Source organism: Phoenix dactylifera, chromosome 10 (genome assembly GCF_051530095.1).
Source record: "Phoenix dactylifera cultivar Ajwa chromosome 10, Ajwa_hap1_PhDact_Kaust_v1.1, whole genome shotgun sequence".
NCBI lineage: Eukaryota > Viridiplantae > Streptophyta > Magnoliopsida > Arecales > Arecaceae > Phoenix > Phoenix dactylifera.
This window is the reverse complement of record NC_143199.1, coordinates 26,250,325-26,268,783: the sequence shown is the minus strand read 5'-3', so window position 1 is coordinate 26,268,783 and position 18,459 is coordinate 26,250,325. Positions and strand designations below refer to the sequence as shown.

The 18,459-nt window shown below is 38.5% G+C and overlaps 1 pseudogene across 1 annotated transcript; it reads right to left on the bottom strand.

Annotated features, from left to right (window-relative positions):
• Positions 1–546: 546 nt before the first annotated feature.
• LOC103710741 (uncharacterized) lies at positions 547–18,173 on the bottom strand (annotated as a pseudogene). Its single transcript, XR_016396664.1, has 16 exons — positions 17,381–18,173; positions 14,351–14,893; positions 12,006–14,247; positions 11,807–11,923; positions 11,288–11,470; positions 11,126–11,188; positions 9,935–10,006; positions 9,546–9,812; positions 7,956–8,075; positions 5,703–5,762; positions 4,580–4,620; positions 4,339–4,416; positions 4,164–4,248; positions 2,148–2,487; positions 1,969–2,033; positions 547–1,088 (listed from the first exon to the last, which is right to left on the bottom strand). The product of XR_016396664.1 is annotated as an uncharacterized LOC103710741 (transcript).
• Positions 18,174–18,459: the final 286 nt, after the last annotated feature.

Below are 18,459 nucleotides of genomic sequence, written 5' to 3'. Positions count from 1 at the left end.
CAACTAACATTGCGATGACTATTTTTGGATTAGAAGACTAATACGGCCTTCACTTTTTGGTTGCCTTTTGCTAATAAAGGATCACTTTGATCCTTCCAAACATATGGATGGGATAGGCTACTTTAAGCATAGGAATGTTGTCCCCTCCTCCTTGACATGGACTACTTGAGCATCCTCCACCATTGTTATGATACCCATCAAATTTTATGTTTGTTGCAGATTATATACTTATATTCTATGTCACAAGCTCAAAACACATCAAAATGGGGAGGGATGCAAAGATTAAAAAAGAAGATAGCAACATAAAAAGCATGCAAAGCATGTGTGATTGCAAAATAATATACAGTAGAATTGTCTTCACCGAAGTAGAATAAACTACGTTCTACTGGATGTATTCGTACCCGCATGGCATGATACACCTGTTTCAGAAAAAAAAAAAAAAAAGTAGAATAAACTACCTGCCACTTTGGAGGAATGAGATCTAATGCCAATGGGACAGGATGCCCTAGTTCATCGCTACTGTGTTTTTATGGAAAAGCTCATCGATGCAGTAAACCAACATAATTATCATTGTGTTTTCTCCACCATATGCATATTATGCAAATATATTTCAGCAGGTAAGGCAAAAAACAATGAACTTCATAAGCCAGTTTCCAGGAATTTTTATTGTGAGGCTTCGTGCGGAGAAAGCAGCAGCTCCCAAAAGAAACTAGTTGGTTCAAAGTGGACAAATCAAAGTGCTCCAGCAGTTGCAGAGATCAGAGGGCAGCTTCAGTGTGTGCATGGTAGTATCTCGCATGTCCATTGCCATGGCTGATCAGTAGAATATTTCACTTCTGGGCCTGGAACATCCTTTGCATGGGAAGCCTTCAATAATTCATATGCATGAGAGAGAGAGAGAGACTTGAATCAATGTTCATGTTCTGTAATCACATTCTGTTGAGTCATCCTGGCCCAGTCACAAGGCCATCAATCAGGTTTTGCCTGCCATCATCAGCCATCCAGATCATCTTCGCGCGGTACCACCCATCATTCAGGTCTTGCATAAAGCTTCACCCAAACCATTCGTGTAAAACTTGCTTGCCAATCTAGAAGGTTTAACAATGAAGAAGATATTCTCAGTAGGTATGAATAAAATAATGAAAAGATGAAAATGTTTTCAAATAGAGATAAGCTAGAGTAAAAATGGCATCCCCTGATTCAACAATTCAGCATGCATGCATGCATGCATGCGTGGAAGCACGAAAGGAGGTTGATGTCCCATAAGAATTAATATAGGAGTTAATGAAGCGAAATTAGCACTTCTAAAATCAGTATGATCACCATTCATTAAAGGGGAAAAATATCACTATGATCATTACAGGAGAACAATCACAAACATATCCTATTAGAAATCATAAAACAATTTTTTTTTAAAGTCCAGCATTGCATCTGCCCTTCACTAGATGGAGGTTGACTAAAATTCGGGTTCAGTATTTTTTTTAATTGTAGATAAACAAGAAAATTTGCTCTGCATTCCTCTACAAGAACCATCAATTCAATTAAAAAAAAAAAATCAAAAGGCAAAGCACCTTAACTTTCTAGAAACTATAGTTCAAAGGCAAATTATTTAAAAAAACAGCATTCTTATACATATATTATCGCATGCAGCCCAAATGTGCACAACAGTTCAATAGGCCATCTCCTGGATGGACGATAAGCCTGAAAATCATATTGAATGGCTGATCCTATCCATTCGAAACTCGGTAATATCATTGATCGTTAAATGAAATTAAGGCAGGATGACCATCAAGTAGTTCGAACACCTGATAAAATCAATTCAGGCACCTGCTAAACCAAGACACATCTAGCTATTCTTGGCCAGTGAACCTCGAAAGTTACTTCATGTAGCATTGCAGAGCCCAAAATTTCTGTAATGAGGAATTGATGACAGGAAGAAGGGAAAAGATTCAGGTGCTCTGATCTCACCTGGTAGCATCGTTTAACAGAAAAGCGAAAAACTGGCCACAAGTATGTCCTCCTCTGGGTCATACCTGCAGACAATTTTTTCAGAATTTAGAACTGCTTCCTCCCATTTAACCACGTGAAATACCATACTAGAGGGTATCATTACAGGAAAGAAATATTTTCATTTTAACTGCAGATACCTGAGCACCGTGCAAAACAAATCGCACCTTCGAGTGAAGCAAGCCATCCAAACAGAGGTGATTCTAGCAACCAGCAAAGTATGGCAGTCAACCTAAAGAATAATAATTATGGCAATCAGGCAAAATTTGCAACACCTGTGCCTCCCACAATTAAAAGTGCAGCCAAGCCAGTACCACTCAGACAAGAAAAATGGCTACTCATGATCCAATATCACTCCTCATCAACAATACTAGGGATAATTTTTGGAAGTAGCCTGAATGTTCCCATTGAAGTTGGAGCACAATTACCAGAAAACTGTGATATCTCATTCTCCAGCACAGAGTAAGCATCAGCAAAAGCCTGAGACCAATTATTTAGGTGATGAGATATAATTCAACAAATCATTCTTACAATAAAATTAACTTAGATATGGTAGACCAAGATCATCAGTGTTAATTCTCAAGTTAGATGGCCCTATACATATTTTATGCTAGTAGGTTCAACCCTACTAGCAGGAATACTCAGTACAGCCAACTGTATGTATACAAAGACATGGAGTCGTCATTATCATGATCATCCAAAGCTTTGCCCACTAAAATAGGGTCAGCTATGGAGCACAACTTTCGGCCAAAAAGATTTGATAGAGGAATTAAGCAGACCTTTCAGCCAGTTGTCAACTTGACATACAACCATCAAGAAAACGGTGTAAAATTCTTGACCAAATCAACTTTAGTCCAGAGAAGTTAGCTGGAAAAGTTTGAAGACCTGAACCTGGAAGGCTGGTCAGAAGAATATTGCGTAAATGTTACACAAAAATGTTTTGATTTGTCAACAGAGCTAACCAAAGAGCAACCCTTGGAATATACGAGCTAGCTCTGGCCTTAAATAGTTTTTTCAGACCCTGTTTCAGTTCCACTAAGGTTGCTTGTGAACTGTTTTTATCACTTATTTCCATCATTTCAAGAACTATTTTAGTTGAAACTTTTAAACTTCCTCATTAAGGAACAATTTAGACAATTTAGAATTGCCTCAGTTGGCTGAAAATGAATCATACTTAGATATAAGGATTGGCAAAAATCAAAATTTTAGAGCTTATATATGTACAGCAGTGGCACGGAAAGACATGGGGAAGCTTGGAATAATATCAGATGTAGCCTTAAATAGGAATACTTGGCGAATGCGGAATTGTGAAGCCAAACCCAAAAAGTTGGAAAAAGGTTTGGTGCTTAACTGCTTATGGTTATGTATATTACAGCAGTGTATTGAAACATTAATAACTTCTTGCAACTTGCACAAGAGAAAGTTAACTTGATCACAACGGTGATAGCACACTTGCAACATATGGACTAGCTTTTCCAAAACAGGTTGGACTAACAAAATCATCAATTCCATACACAGCATGAAAAAGAGATGAAACCATTTAGCAACAATTAATTGATTACTCATATGTAAATTAGTTACACCATAAGTAATAAAGTTATGATAAGTTGAAATGACCAAGCTATGTGACCCTGTAGTTATGATCTCAGAATTGGAGGATTGGCCACCCACTGTCATACACAAACAGAACTTTGCAATCTAAAACAGGAAAATAAAAATAGTTTGGTAACAATAAAATATCCTGTCGGATAATTAGGAAAGACTCAGCCCTTTCTGAAGAATCAAGACCAATGAACACTGTCTGAGCTGAATGACAGTTGGCAGATTTCAGAAACTTTCCTGAAAAAAAAAATATGCAGAAAAATGTCCAAATTTCAACGACCATGTTAGTTGATTAAGGTGCTAGCATGCATCATTTTTGACGACTATCCTAAGAGCCTCTTCTTTTTTGTCACATTAGGGCCACTAGGTATATACCAAAGATTGAGCAAATATTTGGAATGACATCACCTAAAGCAGAGCAACAATATTATTATCTTCTTCTCCTAATTCCCAGAAAAATTAAGCTGCCAAAATCGAGACCACAGTCATATTACATGACTATGGCTTTAAGAAATCTAACAAATAATGGATGAAGTAGTGAATATTCAACTAACCTTAATGCACTGGTGTATACGAAAGCAATTCCTCCCTACATTGTTAGCCGGACAGAGAGGATCATCGATATGAATTGGATCAATGCTGCAAAACTCACATAACGAAATGATCCAGATATTAGCATCCAATAAAAATAATGGAGGTCATGTTCAATCCTATGAGTGATTCTCAAACCTGAGCCCTCTTTCTCGATTCATATAAACTCCACTTCCTTGAATTGAAATACGCATTTGACGTGGGTCAAAAACATTCCTAAAGTCATCAAAACAAAATATGATGTTCAGTGATACATTTGACTCTCCGACTAGCCTGAAACCAGCTAATTGAATCATACATCAATCTTGCAACACAGTAGAAACTAAGTTGCCTATCTCTGTATATAGCTAAAAAGAAATTGCAAGCAATTTTCCCTCACCCAAAGAAGTAGAGAAAATCCATCAAAAGGCTACCCAGGTTCTGCAAACAACAAGTGATTTAAATCATACAGCTGAAGTTGAATATGAAGATTATTAAATGCGAAGAATTAAAACCACAGTCAATCAGGTGCATAACATATACTTAAATTTGTAGCCAGTGGCAGACAAGCAGGAAAACAGAAACAAACAAGAAAAGTAAGCATGAGTATTACGTAGCAGTTAAGTTGTTGTCATCTCATCTTTGTGCCATCCATGGATACAAAAAATTACATATCATCAGACACCAAAGGTTAGGTTTTTTTTAAAAAAAAAGAATCAAACGACTCAATATAACCTAGGAGAAATCTGCCTTTCTTTGCAAAAACCTTGCCTCTTTACCTTAGAAGCCTTGTCACCAAGGATCCAGCAACTTTTGTTCTGTCGTTTTGATATTCTAACTCATAGCACAGCATTTCTTCTACTCAGAACCACCAGCTCACATAAAATCATGTTATAGATGCACATTTTGCACCCCTTGCCACTGGCGAAGGGAGTTGTCTATGGATACTCTCTAAAACATGGAGCGGATGCAAAAGTGACTTAATAATAATCAGCCTCCCACGAAGAAACAGAAGCTTGGCTTTTTAGTTAGAAAAGCACCTCATGCCTATCATATCTCAAACAGTCATGTCCCAAATACCTCATCCAAGGCAAAGGCCCAAGTAGAACATGCAAAATTTTCTCCATAGAACTGAAAAACTGCTCCATGAGAATGAATTATCACATAGAAAAAGAAACAAGCAGAAGTCCAGTATTTTAGTGCTTGAGAGCTTCTTATCATATACTTTCCACTCTGTATATATAAAAAAACTTTTCAGATCTAGCATGATGCTAACTACGATATACAAATGGAACTTATAAATTACCCAGTTCCAAAGGAAATCAATCATTGGTTTAATGTTGGAGATGGACATGTGGATAGTAACATAAATAAAGTAATTATACAGACTGGTGTTTGATGTCAAACCATGCTCTGCAAACCATTGGAATTACATGCATGGACAATTAGATATATAGAACACCATCAACAGCGGTGAATTATTTCCCTTACTATTGTAGCTAACAAAAAGGTACGAGCTTTACCTGGTTAATAGGCCGACCAATATGGTATTCATGCTGAAGAAAGCGTATAATTAGCAACACCTGCACAAAGTCCATAACAACATATTAGGGCAATTACCACCTTAATACAATATATATTGAGTAGTTTTATGCCTCTTTTCTAATAAACAGCTAAACTCTGCATTGCATTAGCTCCCAAAAAAGAAAAAACATTTTTGTTTAGATCAAGGTCCGCCGTACCGGTACCGGTCGGCGTACCGGTGGCGGGCCGGACCGGTACGGTACCGGTCCGGTCCGGTACGTACCGGCCGGTATCGGTACAGTACCGGCCGGTACCGCGAGCCAAAAACCACAGCGCCTCGCGCTGTGGTTCATAAAAAAAAAAAAATTCGTACCAGTGCGAACCGGCCGGTTCGCACCGGTATGAGGCCGGTACCGACCGGTACGGGCTCCGTACCGGCCGGTTCGCACAAGAAAACCGGAGATACCGGTTTTCTTGTGGTTCCGGTACCGGTCTAGGACCGGACCGGCCCGTACTGGCCGGTACGGCATTCCATGGTTTAGATCATTGAGGAGTTTAAAGTCTGTTCAGTTGCATGAAAATCCATGGAAAAGGAAATGCGAGGCTTTTCCACAGGATTTTTTTTTCTGAGTTCTGGCGATAAACTTTCCAAACTTATCATTTTTTCCAGTTGAAACAAACAAAAAGAAAACAAGAATCTCCTAGAAAAATAAGTTTTCCAAGCACTTTTCCTTGCAACCAAACAAATCTTAAACAAAAAATTAAGGATAAAAATTGATTATTGTCCAGTCCAAGACTTACACTACCTCAGGAATTCATGAACCATGATTTATGTTATGGTGATGTCACAAAGCAAAATTAGGTTCCCATAACAACAAACTGTTCATGTGTCCAGAAAGAGCTAAAAATATTTCAAAATAATTACAAAGATATAAAATGTTCGAAGAGTTAATAGGAACATTTTAAAATGTAGAATATTACCATCAGTAACAAGACTTTTATTCAAATAAAGGACAGCATAGAGGCTTCACAGGCATTATTTTTTAGATCACATGCTCTGAATCTTTTTTAGCGATGTTACTCTTAATGCTTGCCATTCAACTAATGTGGTTAGATCTCTTTATGCTAAACTATTGATGCAGTGACGCAGTCAGATACAAAGAGAGATAAAAAGGGGCTTGGAGCAGACCTATTTTGGGTCCTAAACAAGGTCAAATATCCAGAAAATAATTCTGCAGATCTTTGAAAAAAGAATAGCATGTAAAATATGGCAACCTGATATATTTTGTAGTTTTATATTTGACAGAGCACTTGACTATGATTATGCGAGGTTTGATGGACCACATCCTCATATCTTTATCTAGCCTTCAAGACACCTGATTAAATATCATAAATCCTCATTGCTCTCTCATCCATCTAGAATACATTATTGTGTTTCTTTCATCAATTCCTTAGCACAGAGGCATAACAAATTGATTGTTCTGATCTTAAGTTTTCCTTCCTAGGCTACTAGTAAGACTCTAAACAGTGTTACTACCAGTAACTTCTAACTTCTAACAAAATTATTGATAGATTTTGTGGAGTCCAATTTTCCTACTCCACTTCCAGTCATGACACACTCTTTATTCTTATGATTTCCAACTTTCATCTACTACTCAAGGTCAGACTAAGGCCATTAAGTATACTACTGATCAAAGACCAACAGAGGTGGACAACTCCAGCCTTCAGCCTTTAGCTACCCATTCGAGTCAGAGGTCCAAGCAATGACAATTCATCAGTTTGGTAAGCAAGCAAGCATGTAAATAGTATCTTATTTCAAATTGTGCCCTCCAAGCAACAACTCTCCACATAAGATTCCTTTATAGTAAGCAGAGGTTAGAGTGTTTTTTTTGGGTATATGCAGTTAAGCATTCCCTTTATGGAACTATTGAGAGGCTCAGAAACCAGAATTGGTGACTGAGGCAAAGACATATGGTGTGAGTGATATGTAAATGAAAAATGAAGTGATACAAGCTAAGAGGACTAGGGCTTTTTTTTTTCTTTTTTTTTGGGTTGGGTGGGAGGCTTGACCTTTCTGCTAAGTCAAAAAGATAACTGATTCTCCACTTAAGAACAATAATATCAGAAAATATAAAAAATATTCAAGGAAAACTAACAGCACAAAATTATTGCAGTCCAATTGAACTTTTTTCATGTTCATTGGGAAATTATTTTTTTTAATAGAATGGCAAACAAAATGCAGCATAACTTACCAAACAGTAAGAACTCAAACCACCCGAATAAGACTGGTCCAAACTACGATCTGACAAAAACTTCTTCAGTATCAAAGCAAGGGGTCCAGCAGCAGGAAACTGCTGAGTAAGCTCTCTAACCTGCAAATTAAAATTAATATTGAATTTATGCTAGACATAATAATCATTGTTATGCCATAACAAACTTTAATGGTCATCCTTCACACTTCATTTGTCTGAAGGGTCATATCTATACATGGCATGACCAGGTACAGATTGACTCCAGTTGCTTCAGGTTGTCTAAGTGCTTTAAAGCTCATGGCATTACTAGGTACCAATTGAGTCCCCTGTTTGGGTCAAATGTCAAATTGTCAAATAACAAAATAGATCAACAAGCTATTGCACCACACTGGAATCAATGCCTTATTGACGAAGGCTTGGGAGTACACCATAACCAACATATTCAAAACTCCATCAAACAACATAAATATTGTTATTATGTATACAACATTATCTCTGTCTCAAGCTGTCCACAGTCATCATCAACCCTGCCCCTCCAACCACACCACTCAGCCTTCCCCTCCCCTCTCTTTCTCCAAATGAGCAAGAAAATGATCCCATAGATACCCAACAACCACCTGGTTTCTGACCAGACACCTGATTTATCATAAGTCCCTCGTTACAGACGTGTAGTCCACTATCAAATACGTCTCTCTCTCTCTTTCTCTTTAAATGAGACCGAAACAACCCAACTGAATTCAATAGCTATCCAGTAGCCAAATCAAATCCACTATCAAATGTGATGTAGGATTGTAATTTAGGTTTGAGTTTGGGTTCCCAATTGAATTCAATAGCTATCCGGTACCCAAATCAAATCCACTATCAAATATAATGTAGGATTGTAATTTAGGTTAGAGTTTGGGTTCAATTATGGTAAGAGATGGAACAGGCCCTAAGCTGGCCTCTGCCCACCCCTAGATATGGTAATGGTGCCTAAGAGTGACTGACACTCAAGCTTAGGCTCCATAATCTTTAATATTCATTAAGTTCAAACAAATTGAGCATGCATTGTCACCCACTTAACCTATAGAGATATGGGTTCAGTAATATAACAATCTCTTCCTCCATATAATTTAATAAATAAATATTCATAAAAAATCCAATCACAAAACAATTAAAAGTCCATAAGTTGGTAATGAAGCAAAAATTGGATTTATTACATCAAAATAGTTTTTTCATTACTTAAAAAGTATATGCCAACTGAGAAAATCAACTTGCCTAGATCAAGTCCAACATTTTAGTTTGTACCATAAATTCTCGACTTCCACTAAAAAACAAAGAAAACTTATCCAGAAAATAAAAGAAAAACACTAAAAGTTCACCTCAAGCCAATTTGTCAGGCCATCTAAAGTGTAGCTCACCACATATAGTCACAAATATGTTCCAAAAACACAGACAAAACTATAGTATGACAAATAGCATTCCCTTAATTGCATACTCAAAAAGCGTAAGACCTCACATCTAAAAGAAGGAAGAAAATCCAACATAAAAAAAGGAAACGAACTTATCTGCAATCAACAAATTAAAAAATGTTGAAAAGCTATGGATTACCAGTTCAGAAGTTTCAAGTCCTGTGTGTGATGGTGACTTGAAGCTGATATCAAGACGAATTGATTTCTCATCAACAGCAACATCCTTTTTCATTTTTGAACACATTGGCCAAGAGGTATTTGCTGAACTAGACAGATCTGGACAAGGGATGCTTTGCTTTCCAGGCATCTTGGTTGAATGTGCTTCTGGTGTCTCCACAATGGAAGAATTGTCATTTGAAAGACTAATGTCATGAGGAACATCTGCCACAAGCATGATGACAGGTATCTGGACACCACAAATTTTGATAAAGTACATAAGTTGACAGTGAGATGAGAGAGTCCAAGTGTCAAGAAAAGAAAGAATTGGAATTATTTTAAGAAAAAACATGAGAAAGAACGAGGCATAACTGCAGTGTTTTCTATTGTTTTTAGGGAGTCATTTCTAACCCACTCTTGGTTTGCAAGGTACCTAGCTGCATGCTGGAACAAAACCAGAAGAGTAAGCAGTACGTGAGAAAAGCCACAGAACAGATTCTAATGAGAAGCATTACTTCAAGGAAGCAACAAACAGAATCTCAAAATTCTATTCACTTCAGCAACATAGTCAATGGCTATATCTCAAAATTTTCAACTAAGCTACACCTAGGGAAAGACACAGGTGTCCTGACAATTGTTATCCATAATCTATCATTTCTCAAAAATGTAGTATCATGGTTCTATGGAAATTAAACTCTCTTCTGTGAGTCCCAGTAAATGACAATATGCAATGGAAAACTGTGGCCGTAGAGCATGAAGAGAACAAATGATTTTCTGTTAGCGGTTTCCAACAATCCAAAATTCTAACCAAATGTACTAAATCTTCAAAATATAAAAGGTCAGCTGACATTCTTTATCGATTATCTATGAATACTTGTATCTATGGAAAAAGTTGAACCTTGATTTATAATTGAGGCAGAAAATATATGAAAATTCAAAGAAGCAACAAATGTTCCAATGAAAAAACATCTGGATATTGATAAATTGAGGGGAAAAATAGTACCTCTCAGAAGAGATTTTTTTTTTTTTGGGTACAAACTTCTCAGAAGAGATCAAACAGATGAATTTTGAACAGCTTTATTCATCCAGAAAGACCAAATAATACAATGTCATTGGCCAGTATATCCTTAAGAATATTTAGCATAAAGTAAACCATTAAGGAAAAATGCAAAGGCTTAGGTCTGCAAGTAAAAAACCTAAAAAACTGAAGAAATGGATTGAATTGGACAGAAATCAACCGTTATGAAAACTTTCGATGAAGAACAATCTTTTTTTTTTTCATACACAAGAAAAATCTATTTCCGTATGCCTCTTTGAATTAAAGCAAAATAGTGTGCACAAAATGGCCATTAAAAAGGCCATGATGTAGGATTTACGAGGTATAACCACAAAATCAGGATCACAAAAGGATAGTCTTAATTCCTGGTTTGATGTGCCTTCAGGTTTCATGTTAGAGGAATGGTTATGATAAGTAGATAATTATCAACTAGAACGACCACAGATATAAACAATGACACATATGCAACATAACTTGTCTGCACAGAAGCAAATCAAGCAAGATACCTGAAGGCATGTTTCCTTGATACCATTGCGACCTTCCAAAATTTCAGCTTCTGTGATGGGTTCCTGACAAACAACTGCACTTGTTAAATTTGAAGTTTCAACAGAATCAACTGTACACAACAATGATGAGGATTTTTCTTCAACTTATGGTATGTTTCTCACCAAATTCCGTACTGGAGGGAGAGAAACCACGAGGTCCACATCACTAGTTGGAAGAGCTAAACCAGTTGCATTGGAACCAAATATATTTGTCCGAGAGCGAGGCCAGATTACCTGAAGAGATCGTGTGACCCTCTTGACAGCCCAGTTAGTGTAGGGCTTCCTGATCAGATTCTCAGCAGCAACCTTCGATTTACCATTAATGATGAACCAGCAATTACCTTGGAGTCAAGATGATAAATACAAACAAAAAAAAAATTTAAAAATGATAATGCATAAAGGAGTTAAAATCTTGGTAGGCCTATGAAGCTTATTTGTGCTAAGGATGTCTTTATATTTTACTATTCATGAACTAATTGTATATGTAAGGTTCACTGTTCAACACATATGCATCTTGAGTAATGATATTAAATGCCTACGCAAGAGCAACAGTACACAGTAGTGTGATGTCCAAAGTGGGTAAGGCAAAATTTAGAATTTTTGATAAATAAAATTTACAAAAATTTGTCAAAACTGCCATACCTGCTTGCAGAAAAGATCAATATCCTCGTGAAGAAGATTGTGCATCAGAGACACAGATGTCTTATTAGATGGACAATTCAATAAATCAGGAGGTTGCAATGGTAAGGCAACATCTGGCTGCAACATCAAATTTTCAATAAAAGATCATAACATAAACAAACAAGATATGTGAGGAAAACTATGATGATATAGCCCATACATGTTCCTGATCACGAGCTAGCTGGGAAATTGTAATAAGGTGATCTTGCAACAAAGACCCGTGAATAGATTGCACCATTGAAGAGGTAGCCAGCCCTTTGTTTCGCCATGAAGGCCAAACAACTTCAGCACCATCCCAACAAAGTCGAGTTTCCTCAGAATTACTTTCATCAGAATACCAACTTCTCATACCCCAATGGCTAGGACTTGAGCTACCAGATCTTACAACTGGAAAGCCCCTCTTTCTAGATTCTCCAACTAGAGAAGGTGGAGGAGGTCGAGGTAGTCGAGGAACACAAAGTACCACTGGTGATGGAGGCCGCTTGATGCGATGGGTATCCCTCTTAGTAGTAGGTATACATGGGCTTTTATGACCATGACCAACCTTAAATTCAGATCTCGAACCCCTCCTTGATATACTTGGAACAATGATCGGCCGCAGCATTGAATATGGAAGTGTGTCCCCTTTCACTCCCTCAAAACCATTAGGTGGATTATTCACAGATATTGAGGCTTTCTCTTCAGGACCATCGGATACTGAAGATGAGGAGTTCAGTACCTTTCCAGTACTGTCATTTCCTGGCATAGCATAACCAACAGACTGGTGTCCCGGTCCCAATGGATCAAATGGTGAACAAAATGGGGCAGCAGGTGGTGAGGGCAGACCATTCAAATTGTAGGAAGCAGATAATCCAGGCATGGCAACCATATCATCAATAGCTCTATTCATATCTGCTTCATGCCAAGCCCAAGCACTCTCTTCAGAACTGTGAGAAGGTGGGCGAGAGAAACCCGTTCCAACATGTTCAGCAGGATTCCAGTACATTATTCCACCACCAAAAAATTGATTATAATCCTTTCCAGAAAATGCATGAGTTTCATATTCTTCTTCAGAAAACCAGCAGCTTTCAGTATCATCCACCAAATCAGAAGTGTTTTTCAAATCATACATATCTAAAATATCCCCAGGATGCTTTCTCTCATTCTCACCGGAAGTCCCATTAATTTGCAGTCCATAAGTAGCAAATCCTGGGCAGAGTGAAGACTGCATCCTTGGATCATATCCAGAATCATAGCTTACAGTCACAGTCTGACTCAATCTACTACAAGTTTTGACCATAGGAGGCCAGTCAAAACTCATGGGCAAAGTTAGAGAAGGTAAAATTCGACTGCGCCCACCTTCACTTGATGGCTTTCTTCCCTGATGCCTGGAAGGCAGAAAGGACTGATGAAAGTGACTGGGCCATTTATGACCAACATCCTGATGTAATCTGTCTGTGGCAGCTGGGAGATGCTGTGAATGAACAGATGTAAAATCAGGAGGCGATATGGTAGGCCACTCATATGAAGTGCCTCCCATGGAACTTGTGTGGTTTCGTACATAAGATTCACTACCATTATTCTCGATTATGGAACTATTCTCATCCATAATACCTTGAACCAAGTTTGGAGGAGCAACATACTGTGAATGGGTGTTATTTATATCCTGGGTACTATCATGCTCATGTTCCTTAAGCTCGAGTGTAGACACAGCAGGGCTCATAACTTCACATGCAGTATTGCTACTGGAACAACTTATGGAAGAATTAATACAATTTACAAGTTTGTCACAACAAACATTAATGTTTCTCACAGAAGATCCTGAAGATATCTGGGAGATGCCTTCAGCCATTTTAATAGAATTATAGTCTTCTGAATTGTTTGAACTCATATTACATTCCACACCAGTAAAACAGAAATCTGCAATAGAATGAGGGTCAGGATCTAGCTGGATGCTCATCATTTCATTGTGATTGATGAAATCAGGCTTAACAGAAGCATCACATAAATTAGAAACAGGAGACAGACTATGCCTGGCAGCAGAATCATTGGGGTCAGGTAAAGATTCTGTCAGTTCACTTTCTGGAGCAACAGATGTTACAGCAGTTTTCTTGTTATCAAATTCAGAAAATCCAACTTTCACTAAGCCAGAATTTTTTACTTTTAGCTCCTTTTCTTCCACCTTTTTTCTTACGTCTATGGCCCTTGCTGACAGCTAAACCTGCAGCATGCTCCTTTTCTTCCACCTTTTTTCTTACTTCTATTCCTTTTTTTGTTAACGGAGTTTCCCTCCCAGGATCTTTCTTTGGAACACAAGGACTAGTTGTCCTTGCCTTCTGATTATCCACTACTGAAAGAGTGCTTTCTGGGGGGCAAAGCCCCGAGCTGCTATCATCTGCACAGTCTTCTCCACATCCTTGATCCTGAAAATGACGTCAGTAAATTAATTATCACTAAGTTGTGTCAGAAAGGGCAAAAAAAAAAGAAAAAAGAAAAAGGAAAAAGTTGCTGAAAGTATGTGGATACCATAGAAGTTTTGTGTAATGTTGAATCAACCTTGGATGGCTTAGAAGTAGAACTTAGCTTTCTTGAACTGCGACATTTGTTCTTCCCTCTCCGACAACCAACATTGCACTTCTCTTCACTTTTGTGTGGGAGGGCCTTTAACTTTACACCTCCCATAAGTTGAAGTTTTATATAACTAATGGAAACAACCATGAGGAGTCTTCGCAGGTTTCTTATTATACAATCAGAAATGGTGTCAAGAGATTCTAATGTGCTGAAAAATAATGCCTTGTCTTCAGATTCACTAAGCCAACATGTTAAAAAAGTAGATATCTCCTGAACCACTAGCAATCTGTTCAAATAATTGGTCAGGATTCGTGGTCTTCTATGAGATGGCACAGTGATGATATCCAAGGACAAATCTAGATTCCTTCTGAACAATGACTTCTTCACCCTTTGCCAAGATGCCATAGGACCATATCTTAGTTTCAGTTCATCTTCAAGTTTACAGAAACAAAATTCATTCCTCAAAGCATTGTTTGACCCTTTAACAATCTCATTTGCCTGAAGAGTTACAATGTTCAAATATTAGCAATTATTGATGCATAAAAAGAAAGATGTTTACCAGCAAAGCGCCAACGATAATAAGCTGAAATTCATCTCATTGATAAAATACGAGAAATCAAGATAATCTCTGTAGTTCCACATAAAAATTGGCACTTTTCTTCGTTGTGTCGATCAAGAGTTGAAGAACCAATGCCGATACCTTACAGGTAGGGTATAGATCAGTATAATTGGTTATTGTGTCAACAGATAGTATGCCTCTTGCTGCCAGCACAAGAAAAATAAGATTATGTAACATGTATTGGTACAGTATCAAGAGGCATATTGATACCAGTACAGTGAGGTATGGTTAGTACCACCAATACTTAAATCCTTGGCCGGTCATTGACATGAGGCAAAAGAGTGGATTTAGGCACAAAACAAGGAGAAAATGCTTCTCTCCACTTATTCTTTATCAAATTAATAATAAGCATCATGATTTTCACTTCTTTTTTTTGGACAACAATTTGAATCTTAATCTGATTTCTTTGGAAAAAGTATAATAAGTCTCTTCAGAGTTAACTTTGAATGATAGATAATTGCAAGCTGACAACTTTTTACATGATAGATTTCTTCACTCATAGACTAATCCTGTGACTTCATGTCTTACTTTATCAATAAATTTATATATGGGTAAAGAGGAAGCTTTAAACCAAGTATAAGGTAAGTCTGCTATATCAGAGAAAGGCTCTCAGATCTCATCCACAGAAGTTTAAAGAAGCATCAACATCCAATATATTTACCACTCATATTTCATGATAGATTGCCAGTTTACAAAAGAATGAAACCTATGATCCAACACCAGAAGATCCTTTTCTCGGCAAGAAATTCCCAAAAATGCATGCAGCTAACCAAAGAAGAGTGCTATAATATCATGGTGTTCTATTTTAGGCCCATGAATCCCAACTTTGCCAATTGGATCAGGTAATGAGTAATAACGAATTATGCTTTGGAAACAAAGACCCTTGTATATACAAGATATCAGATCTCAATTTACCCGTGTGAAATAAAAAAGAATAATACCGCTTCTTATAATAAACTCATTAGTGCTAAATAAGTCCCCAGTTATTAGTCAAAGGACTCAACCAAATTCCCATTTCTCTCCAGAAGTGTCTTCAGTATGCTAAGCCATTTGCTCTCTCTCTCTCTCTCTCTCTCTCTCTCTCTCTCTCTCTCTCTCTCTCTCTGTGGGGTGCAGGAGGGGTGAAGGGAAGGGCTCATGCCCAATGATTATTCCATATACCATGAAATATAACAAACTCATTTAGTGGATTAGTACAATGTGCATGCAGTTCATACATAATGCAGACACACATGGACTATAACAAGTTGGCCATATGCTGTAGATGTAAGCTAGTTCTTATTTTGTATTCCATATATATCAGTGGAATTAATCATTCTCTCACCTTTTAGTTAGCATGCTTTAACTTGGTGGTCCATGAAGATTTCTCAAGAATGTGGGAACTTTCAGGGTAAACATTTTTTAAATAGAGTTGGGAGGGGGAGAATGGGATCTAAACTAAATATAAAAACAGGAAATCTAGACAAACCAAAAGAATGTTTTTAAATAAATGAATTATATTAGTTCCTAGTAAAGACATAGCCTACAACTTCATCACCACCCATTTCATGTTCTTAAGCCATTTCTATAAAAAATATCTGATCTTTCTCTTCACAAAAGTAAATCATGAGTGAATCCTTAATTTCTATGGCATGACATCAAAGTTGGACCCTCAACAGATTCTGTACCATGCTACTTCAAAAGGTCATTTTCCTTAGCAAGAGGCCACCTGAGTAACTAGTTGGTAGGATTAGCAGTAAGTGCACAAAATGGTGCAATGAAATGAGCAAGCTTGCAATGCAACACAAGCCACTGTCTAAACCAGCACCAAGGAAGACCACGTTGGATATCCAATTATTGATAAAACATACATCCAATAGTTGTGTCAACCAAACAGCAGGAAGACCTTCACGAGTTCAGCTCAACAAGTAATTCCCAAGTAAAACCTGGTTCCAGGTTCCTGCAACCATTCTGACTCTCTCTCACTGAGAATTGACAAGTAACAAAATCATACGGCAAGACTTTGAGGACAAAGGTGCTTTTGGTATTCAGGATAAGATTGTAGCACCCCTTCACATCCTCTGATATGCTTTAAGATGCAAGCGCTGTCAATTGACATGAAGAACCACTTTCATACACTGAATCTGAATCAAAAGTTAGCTAAACTAAACCTTCCCTTTTACGAAAAATAAAAGATCTCAATCCTCACATGGTTCAGATTTTATCATTAGTTATTCAAATATTAAAGTTCTCTCTTTTCTTTTTCGTAACAAAAGTTTTCCATTAATGATCTTAAAACTCTTACGGTAAAAACAGAAACTTTGTAGGATGAATTGGGGAGTAAAAACCAAAGCTACATTGGAAATCCAAGATGGTAAAACAATTACCAGAAATTTCGCTGCTTTCCATAAAAAAGCCTGAAAAATCTTCTCTCTGTCCGGGATCCAACCCCATCCACCAGTCCAGGCACCCCTTCTTCCTCCAAAAGGCATTGGCAGCTAGACCAGCGACCGCAGCCCTCTCCTTCGCTGCCTTCCTCCCCTTCGGATTCTTCCCTCCATGGGAGCTAAGCCACGCCAGCCTCAACGCCACCTCCAGCCGATTCGCCACGAATGCCTCCAAGCTGTAGTACCCCTTATCCTTCAACCACGGCAGCTCCGCCCAGGGCGCCCCCAACCCACTCTCCTCTTCTCTCAGGAACCTCCCACCGGAGATCCCATCCATGACCTCCACGAACCGGTCCGCGTCGACGACCAAGTCCTCGGAGACCGTGAGCGAATCCAGGGGGTAGTCGGCGGTCTGCTCGCCCACCCGGGACCCGAAGAGGCGGAGGGAGCGAGCGAGGTCAAGCTCGGCGGTGGAGGAGGCGGCGGCGCGGGCGAGGAGGCCGTGGTAGCGGCGGAAGCAGAGGGAGGGGAGGGAGGGGGAGGAAGAGGCGGGAAGGTCAGGGAGGAGGAAGAAGAAGCCGTGGCCGTGACGGCGGAGGCGGGAGAGCATCTGGAGGAGGATGCGGACGAAGTCGGGGTCGATGACGGTAAGGGCGGACTGGCGGTGAGAAGCGGAGAGGGAGGAGAACCACCTGAGGACGGCGGCGCGAGGCTTGGGGTTCGGGTTTGGTTTTGAGGAGTGGTAGAGGGCGATATGGGCAGTGAGGGAATCGAAGAGCTGTGGGGCATCCATGGCGGGCGGCGGAGTCGGTCGGAAAGTGTTTGTTTGTGTGTCCGAGAGACGCAAATGGAGGTTGGTGGAACCTTGGGAGGCGGGGTAAGAGTGGGACACCTGGCACATTAGTTTGTGTTATGGAACCAGTTCCAACCTTCGTTTGCACCTCAACATCTTTTTTTTTTAACATAATAGAATAGATAATTAAAATAAAATAAATATAATTATTTAATTATTTTTCAAAATACTTTTTAATATTAATATTATGATATATTATTAATATACAAAATTTCGATAGCATATG